This window comes from Hyposmocoma kahamanoa, unplaced genomic scaffold, assembly GCF_003589595.1.
Source record: "Hyposmocoma kahamanoa isolate Upper Pololo Valley unplaced genomic scaffold, ASM358959v1 93, whole genome shotgun sequence".
NCBI classification, from domain to species: domain Eukaryota; kingdom Metazoa; phylum Arthropoda; class Insecta; order Lepidoptera; family Cosmopterigidae; genus Hyposmocoma; species Hyposmocoma kahamanoa.
In genome coordinates this window covers 4,583,846-4,593,945 of record NW_020654810.1, presented here as the reverse complement: position 1 = coordinate 4,593,945, position 10,100 = coordinate 4,583,846, and the positions used below count along the sequence as shown (strand labels likewise).

The 10,100-nt window shown below is 33.7% G+C and overlaps 1 protein-coding gene across 1 annotated transcript in view; it reads left to right on the top strand.

Moving 5' to 3' along the window:
- Window positions 1-8,482: 8,482 nt before the first annotated feature.
- The window catches only part of LOC113237569 (E3 ubiquitin-protein ligase HECW2), a 159,773-nt gene continuing 158,155 nt past the window's right edge, over window positions 8,483-10,100 (top strand). Inside the window, exon 1 of the mRNA XM_026474129.1 lies at window positions 8,483-8,585. The gene's annotated coding sequence lies outside the window, so the exon portion shown is untranslated. The remainder of the gene's footprint in view (window positions 8,586-10,100) is intronic.

Genomic DNA, 10,100 nt, shown 5'->3' with positions numbered 1-10,100 from the left:
GGGTAAAAAATTATCGCAAAAGAGACAATTTAATAAATACTAAAAATAAATGATTATTTGATGATTTTTTTTGTTTACAAACCTGGTCACTGATTTTAGTTCACTAAAAATAATTACAAAAATATTGTCAGTCTGATTGTCACAGTCAAACCTTTGGTTTTATCTTAGAGGATGGAAAAAGGTTTTATACATTTTCTTTGGTCTATGTAACCTTAGTCCTTTTTTCTTAAGAGGGAGCAGAGGAAAAATTCCTAATCTTCGATCCACTTTAAAGTTAAAAATAAAATATTGTTATACCTACACGATATATTCAAGCATAGACATTAATCAGAAACATAAAACAATAAAGTTTCCTCGATAGATAAAAATCACGAAATGACCTCTAATTTTCAAATTTTTTCGATTTATCCTCGAAATGCTACAGGTTATTAGGGCAAAAATTAGATAATTAATTATATTTATGCATGATCGACAACTGTCACTACGGATTTCTTTTTAATCCCTTTAGTTTTACAGTTATTCTGCTAAAACGAATTTGGTACTTTTAATGCGCAAAATTCAACATCTCCTGTCGCATGTCACGCGAACTTCAGGCATATATTTGTTTCACAAATTTGGGCGGAGCCAACGTCAAAACTTTTTTGGCATGAGAGCTCTTAAAAGGGAGCAGAGGAAATATTCCTAATCTTCGATTTGATTTTAGAGGGGTATATCCACTTATAGTTAAAAATAAATTATTGTACGAGTAACTACACGATATATTCAAGCATAGACATTAATCAGAAATATAAAACAATAAAGTTTCCTTGGTAGATAAAAATCACGAAATTACCTCTAATTTTCACTAATTTTCACATTTTTTCGATTTATTCTCGAAATGCTACAGGCTATTAGGACAAAAATTAGATAATTCATTATATTTATGCATGATCGAAAACTGTCACCACGGATTCTTTTTTAATCCTTTTAGTTTTAGAGTTATTCCGCTAAAACGAATTTGGTACTTTTAATGCGCAAAATTCAACATCTCCTGTTGCATGTCACGCGAGCTTCTTATATATTTGTTTTTACAAATTTGGGCGGAGCCAACGTCAAAACTTTTTTGGCATGCTCCCTCTTAAGGTTTTATAAGTTTCTAAGTAAAACATTATCTGAAGATTTAAAGTTAAATTGACAGCAAAGCTGCCATCATACCTTCATTATATTCATCCTTAGGTCATTTAAGCTATACGTAATTATGGTACAAATTCACGCACAAAGTGTTTCTAAAAATAAAAACTTCTTGAACCATACTATTTTATTTCTCACACATTCATAGCTATATCAATTTGTATGTGAGACTTTCACTACAGGTACATTAATAAACTTAATATATAACAAAATACTTACAATAACTTAACATAGTTCACAAACAATTTAAAATACCTAATATAGAGGTAAATAATTACATAGACGAGGCTTTTAAATGCAGGCTACAGGAAAAAACACTGCTAATTTTTTTTATTTAATTATTTGTTTTAAGCGCTTTCAAAAGAGCTTTTGGATATTTAACAGAGACAAGGAGGTAAGAAACTGTATAAATAACAGCACAAAAACAACAATGAGAATAGAGAAAAATTGTTTGTCAAAATTTTAAATATTTTTTCCCTCAAAATGTAAGTGAAGTTGTGACAAGAATATCTCTCACTGTAGTCTTCAAATGATAATGAATTCAAAAAAATGCTAAATTTTTTAAAACATCAATATAGGGAAGCTTTAATGACTTTCTTCAGTCTCCATAGGTGCATTCAAATTCGGTTTTGGCAACTTCTCAAGATAGGCATTCAATCGGCTCTCAAGAGGGCCCACACGTCCCAGCAGGTATTTTAGATCTTTCTGCACTTCTTGAAGATCTTGATTTATGATCTCCATGTTCTGGAAAATTAAATATTGGTTGATAGATGCAAATGTTCATGAAAACCATACGTAATATTTATGTTATCGAGTTCCAAGAAGTCTCAAGATGTAAAGGGCAAAATTTTCTCATGGTAACTGAAGGTGATTTTCAAACTTAGCAAAGGAAACTTACCTCTAGTACGGCTTCGTACATGAGCTTGAAATTCTTGTCGCTGTAAAGCAAGAATCCGCTAACATTCGATTCGGAGTCGGATGGTATTGTTAGAGTCATCTTGATAGTTAGGTACTAGACCGGGGGTGGCTCGGGGCGTGTATTAGAATTCAATAAATTAATAAAATCAATACCTCAAGCTTCCCTTCACTTTTAAAAATAAATTTGGCATAGACCTTTTGAAAAACGTTTCAATATGACGTTTCCGTTTAGGAATTTTCGTGTTAAAAAAGAGAGATGGATGGATAACAGCACGAGATAAACAAATGCCTTTAAGATGATCTAAGTCTGTATTATTTGAATATTAAAATAAAACATTAAATTACGTAAAATACGTGACAATCAAAAGTCGTCTTTCCAAATTGCACGAAAACTGCTCTCCTGTTTATGAACGACAATTAGCGTGCATTTAAAGTTAGGTAGTAAATACATTCAAGGTAGTCAATCACAAACAAAAACAGTTTCTCCTCCGTAAATATTATTCCTATATATTACATAAATCCCGTTTTACTTTCCAATTTCCTGGTTAAAATACTTAAAATCCATCCTAAATATAAATGTCAGCATTACTTTAGAGTTTTTTACAAACAAGTTTTGAGTAGAGGCTATAGAACGTACCTAGTGGCCAAAGAGAACATATAGTGATACTAGTGGCTGTCAAAGTCTGACATCGTAATTTTCCTGTTAAAATATTCGCTTTCAAAAAATACTATTTTACGGACACAATATCGTCTTTTCTTAAGTTAATGTTTAAGTTTCAGTGACAAAGTAAAGTTATTTTGCGGAAAGTGTTTATGGTAATAGCTTTTTTAGTTATATTTTGTGCAAAAATAGGGCAAAACCTATGGTGCGACTATTTTCAAATTTTATGCAGTTTTATTGATTATTTAAAATAAGTAATTTTTTCCAAACAGTTTATTGATAAATAAAACTGTTCTCCTTTAGATTTTAGCACGTTTACGGTGGTTATTTGTATCAAAACATCTTTATTTTAGTAGTATGTACATTGTATCTATTTTAATTGACCTAGTAAGTGAGTACTTTCCATGTTATGGTTCTCTGCTGTATGTGCTTATTTTAAACTCTAATAAAGAACTACCCAATAAAATATTATAGCAACAAACAAATGTATATTTTGCCTTTAGTAGGTCTTGTTTGGACAAAAGAAACCATAACAAAAGTATATTGAAAGAAAATGAATATTTATTTAACGACTTCGGTGCAGCGCACCTATCCGGATTTGATTCCCTGTCAAACCAATTTGGAAAATGAACTTTTATAAATTGGTTTTGGTGTCAATGTACTAGGCTACAGACTTTATGCAATAAATGTGATATACAATGTGTCCATCAATTTAGTTTATTACATACGATCAAAAACATAGAATAATGTAAATACAAGTATAATAGAATAGCTACAATTTTTCCAGTGTGTATGACATACAAAACAACAGAAATAATATCAACAGTAATAACTATTGACAAGCTTGAATCTTCATAAAAATGGAGGTAAATTAATTTGCTACTCCGTGAACCCAGTGAAGGTTAAATAGCTGCACTTATATTGTATATTTTTGTAATGCGGTTAATTTTCTCACCCTGTCTCCGCATAAAATTAATAAAATAAATAACACAAGTGCAATTACAGTCACCAACAACACCACCATAAATTACATGTGTTTCCCCTCTGTATGAGGCATCCTCAGGGATTTTTGGTTGTTCGACTCTAGGCCATTTTTAGCATAAGTGCAAAAAAAAGCAATTGTTAATAAATAATAAATAACGCACACACTCAACATAGCCCCGCACTAGGGAAACCCTGTTTAACCTTGACTGGGTTCATGGAGTAGCAAATTCATTTACTTCCATTTTTTATAAACATGCAAAGTAAGCCCTGAATCTATTAATTAAGCTTGAATCTTGGTCAAGGATATGTCATACCAAATAATTCACCTGTGACACTGGGAAGTGCCCTAGAGTGAATTCCGTTGCTCTGGTACTCATAGTAGTGTGATTGTTTGTTTTTGTACAGACAACAGCACATCAGACTACACATTTTTGTTCGAAAATTGCCTCTAGTGGAACAGAACAAGATACGTCAATGTGTAGCTTGGTGTGCTGTTGACTGTAATTCGTGAAATTCAGTATGAAATTCATTAATTCGGTACGTATTGCTTGTTGAAATTAATAAATTTTTCTGTTTGTAAGTAACAATTATAATTAATTTGCGCTTTATGGACAATTGAAAGGTAAAAACGTAATATTTTTGTTGTTCATTAGCGTGTTTTGTACTTTGGAAATATTTTTTTTGCTGAAACAAATTTCAATCTGCTGTTTTACAAATAATAATACTTAATATTAATACTAGCAGCAGTAGAGATCCTTGTGAAAGAGTTCGTCCAGGGAAGTACCTATTTCTGCCAGCAAGCAGTAATGCTAACATTACTGCTTGGTGGCAGCATAGCATTATGCATTCCAGTTTGGAAATTACAGGTACAATGACAGGGGCTTGTCAACTTATGTCTCAGGGTGATGGGCGCAGTGACAGTGCCCCTCAGATCTCTGCGATTTAAAGCTCTGAGTGGCACTGCAAGTGTTATGGACAGGCCTGTAGCTTACCATACTTATTCGTCCCTTCATTTGATATTATAAAAATAAAAACGAACTTATTTATGAAAACTTGTTTATGTAGGAAAATATGCATAAAGCTATTTTCGAGTTATGTCACTTTACCTATGCCTTTTACCTTTTAACCATCAATATATTGCTGCTATTGCCTGATAACTTGGAGTAAATTTAGTAGGTTCCTCAGTTAATATATATTTAATATATATTTTTTTAATATATATTTTCTTAATATATATTTTTTTAAATTCAGGCTTGTTGTTCGATGACGTTTTGGGAACAATATAAGTCACAACCATCACTGTATACAAACGTGTTGGCAAGATCGTTAGTTTTTTATTAGTTTACTGATTACAAATTAAATATGATAATGTTTAACAACAGTCACAAGAATTTGTGAAATGACTCCAATGGTTTGTTATAATTTTTAATGCAAATATTGAACACAAATATTAATAATTGTAAGATCTTTGGGTGACAATGAATATCTGGGCAGCTTGACCCGTTGCAAAAAGACAAGGATACAACAAAGTGAAATCAGTAGATTAGCACATAACAATATAATCTCAGTACAGAGTACTAAAAGAACCGACCTCAAAAACAACTTGGAATTACATCTATTTGCCAAGTTTTATTGCAATATCCCCTAGTTCGCCACTATACAGGACTTCACACAGGATATAATAAAAATCGGTTCTCTCTATTCAAAGTATATTGAGAGAGAAAAATTCCTTGGATTGTGATCAGCCATTCTTAGAGGTGGATGATTTTCTTCAAAATGAAATGGGACCACTATGGAGGGTACCCTCTTTCCAACAAAAAAAGAATCATGAAAATCAGTCCACAAATACCGGAGTTATCGCATAACATACATACAAAAAAAACATACAGTCGAATTGAGAACCTCCTCCTTTTTTTTTTAAGTCGGTTAAAAAGAAGAGAAACATCATAAAGCTCTTTATAAAATAAAAATATAGCATGAATCTGTTTATTGTTAAAAATCTAAAAAGTCCCGTAGCTTTTTAAGATGCATTAGAAAAATACTATTTCAAGCCTTGCATGAAATTCTAGAACCAAAAATTAAGACTTAAAATTTCGTCAAAAATTACGGAATCTTAAAATTATCCAATGTAGCACATACTTTTTCTCCAAAAGTTACGTGGTTCGCACTTAAGGTAATATTTAAACACTGTTACTTTATAATATAATATTGTTTGAATGAGACTTGTATGGCACCTTCATGGTATACTTTGCTATTTTTTTGGATAACAAAGTATTATAAATAAAATTATAACAGTCGTCATATTTGACATGTTATTGAGTTTTAAAAGTCAGTGTGTATAGTTTGTACAGAATTGCATTTAATAAATTAAAAAAACTACATAGTTCTTGAGCAAGGGGCAATTCTTTCAACAGTGCAGTGATAATGAAGTGCAAGTTCAGATTTATGTTTTATATTGCATTTGTGATAAATAAAAATCGAAGCATTTTCGATTATAAGAATTAAGTGATCTTTTACATTTTAAAGTATAAAGTAAGTAAGTAGTAAGTAAGAATTCACAGTCTGATTAATAAGTGGTTATACATAAGGGTGACTATTTAAATAATAATAGTATAATAGTAACGCACACACTCAACATAACCCCGCAGTAGGGAAACCCTGTGTCGCGGATGCCATGGAAACATACATAGACAACCACAAATTACACCAAAACTCACGAGAGAAATAAATATAGGCCACGCAAATGTTTCTCCCGGCCCGGGAAGCGAACCTGAAACCGTTCGGCCACTGAGGCAGTTAAATGTTATATTATATTAAATGTAATATGTTAAATGCCATCAACGAATTTCAATTAAAATTACTATTTCTGTATTATTCATTTTGCAAGCTTTAGTGTTACTTTAGTTTCATTAAAATTTTAAAATTAGGTCTATCAAATGCTTTTAGGACAAACTAGGTAGGACCACTAAAGGTGGGACCTTCTCGTATAGTCATAAATGTTTTTTAAATTAAATAATGAGATAAGTCCATATTCCAAAGCGTGACCAACTAAACCCGACGGGTAAAGCGGACTGTGTGTAGATATTTCAGATAAATATAAATTTTCGCTAACTTTTCAAACTAAGGGGTTTCAGTCTCTGAACAGTTGGTTACAATTTTACTTCTTAAAGCTCAATTTACATTGCTGCAGAATGGAATGGAAGTGAATTGTAACGATATCACATATAACATAATGAATTTTATGTCAATTTCTTTTGTGTGTAACGTACAAACTTTATTCGATACTTTTAACTGCTTTTAATTTTAACTGCTTCCGTGCCGAACGGGTACCATCTGGACTGCCATGCAGGAGAGAGGGAAACGTACCCGGGATTCCTGGCCGGGAGAAATACTTGTATGGCCTATATTTATTACTCTCGTGAGTTTGGATGTAATTTGTGATTGTCTATGTGTGCGGGGCTATGTTAAAAAATTACTGACAAACTAGGCAATTTAGGGAATTTGCCACCCTTACAGGTGCAATATTTTCTTCAAATTTAAATTGGACCAATACTGAGGTACCGTCTTTTCAACAAAAAAGAATCATCAAAATCAATTCACAAATGGAGTTATCGCGTAACACACATACAAAAAAACAGTCAAAATGAGAACTTCCTCGTTTTTTTGAAGTCGGTTAAAAATCAGTTCTCATTTCAAGGTATTTGAATATCTATAGTCCATTCTTAGAGTAATAATTCTTGCATGGTAATAATACATCCTCTCACAATGGGAGGGTTATGCTGTAGTTCCCACAAGGGCTTATTACCGATTGGGAACTTCACACACATTATTAAGTTGCTTTGCTGATGTGTTCAGTTACTATGTTCTTCACCGAAAAGCTTCCGAAAAACTCAAGAGGTACAAACCCGGATTCAAACCCACGACGCTCTGCTTCAGAGGCGGTAGTAACAACCATTAGGCCATCACGGCTGTTGTGCCGTTCATAAGAATTACAAATAATCTCAGTACAGAGTACTAAAAAACCGACCTCAATAGTCATTCACCCCCTAGTTTGCCACCCTTAGAGGTGGAATATTTTCTTCAAATTGAAATGCGACCACCATTGAGGTACCCTCTTTCCAACAAAAAAAGAACAATCAAAATTGGTTCTCAAATTCTCGAGTTATCGCGTAAAAACACAGTCGCATTGAGAACCCCTTTTCTTTGAAGTCGGTTAAAAATTTTCTACACCTTAAAATTAACGTAACAAAGAATGAATATATGGACTTATAGCCTTGCAATTTGTGCAACCAAATGGCCCCAGTGATAAATGAAATGCGAGGATAGGCGTCGAGAGGTCGCGGTACCGACGAGGCTGGCGTCGCGACGTCGCCGCCCCCCGCTCTCTCACCCCCCTCCTAACACCCCTTAGAGCACCATAACCGGTCTAGTCTTTACTGAGGGTGGTATTTTCCGCATTCCTCTTAACAGATTTTGCGTAGTCTTATCATCACAATGGAGTGACGGTGCGAGCATGTGTGTCTTGTAAGTGGAGTCATGTCAGAAGAACATGACGTCGCTTTTGCTGGTGATAGACGAACAAAACTTCGTGAAAGTGAAGAAATACAGGACAGTGTGGACACTCGAGAAATTAGTGCCAGTGACAGTGTAGGTGAAAACAATGCCATAAATAAAGAAAAGGAAAAGAATCTAAGTTTAAATATTGACGATGAGAAGAATAATGGGACTGAAGTTAAAAACGGTGGTGCCGCGGAAATCAAGTGGGTCCAGGAAGACGAACTATTCAAAGTGTCGTGGAATCTTCCTGAAGGTACGACGTCGACGAAGGACTATGTGGCCTTATATTGTAAAGGTGAGTGTAGGTTCAGTGTATTCTAATATTTTTCCTTTGTCATCATGATCAACCTATTTGTACATCCCACTGCTGGGCACGGGCCTCTTCTTAGGCTAGGGTTTAGACCATAGTCCGCCATGCTGACCCAATGCGGGTTGGGGACTTCAAAGGTCGTGAACCTTTTTCATATCGATGTTTACCTTCACCGAAAAGCTCATGGTAAATTTGATTAAAAAATGATGGTAAATTCCGACAAAATAACAGAAATTCCGGCTTTACTTTGTCATGTATGTATGTATGAAATTCATATCAATGAAATGCATATTTTTTCACTTCTCATGTTCTAAAAGTACGGCACTAAAGCCTTGCGTATCGGGAGTAAAGTGCATCATTTAATCTAGGAGTAAAGAGCACCTATTTTTGAATTGACTTCGAGTGAACAAACTCTAAACAGCCAGTAGTACGCTCGGTTTTAGTTCCGTGCCTCTTCCGCATTGACGATGGCGCCATATTATTTTCCCGCGTTATTGCGTTTCTTGTATCTGTCTGGTTGGAAAAAAATACCGCAAAAATTTCAGACTTTTGGTTCGTAATTTTGTTGTAGAGCGAACACGATATTTTTTTCACCTCAATAGCGCTGAAAGGCTTTCTTTTTTAAAAAAAAAAGGGTTTGGAAAAGGTTTTTGAAATTCGAATTTGACGACGGACTGTGGTGCACTTAACTTTTTCTTTCGATAAAAAAAAAATGATACGTTCAAATTAGCGACATTGTCGCACCGTTGATATATTTTATTCTTATTATTGGTGACATTAAATTGACAATGATAACTAATTGTGTTTATTAAATTATTTTAATTCGTCGAAGAACTAAAATAATTTTAATCAATCACACCGAATAAAAGTACAAGCAAGAATAAAAATTTTAATTTTAAAACTTTTTCTTTTATTTAGAAAAAACTAATGTTTTATAATTCAACTGTTTTTCTTCCGTCTACCATTTTCCTCGATATAGTGAGGTGAAAAGTTGCTTTACGTCTCGTGTCTTTTTTAACACTCGCTACGTTCAAGAATCAATTTGTGGATTTTAGATTCCTTTGCTTGTTCAGCTTTGAATACAAGCAACGTCAAACATCAACTTTGCAGCCTTGCATACCAAATAACTATTTTTCTCGCAATCGAAGTGAAAAGTAAAGTTTTCGCCTCGAGACTAAAAGCCAATATAAACCCTCGGAATAATAGACACCGACACCCTCGCTAAAGCTTGGGTGTCTAACCACCTCGAGGATATATTGGCTCGTTTTAGTCCCTCGATAAAAAATATACCATTGCATACCCCTTTAAGTACTTTCAAGTTATAAACTTTTTGCCCTGCATCTCTGCACAGACGGAAGAGAATAACTTCTGCATTGTGTAGTTACGTCTACACGCTTCCTGCTGCAATTTTATTTCAAATAACCGACAAACGAGTCCAAGTCTACAATACAACCTTTTTCAACGACAATCATTTTCCCATTCACAAGTTACGGTTTTTGC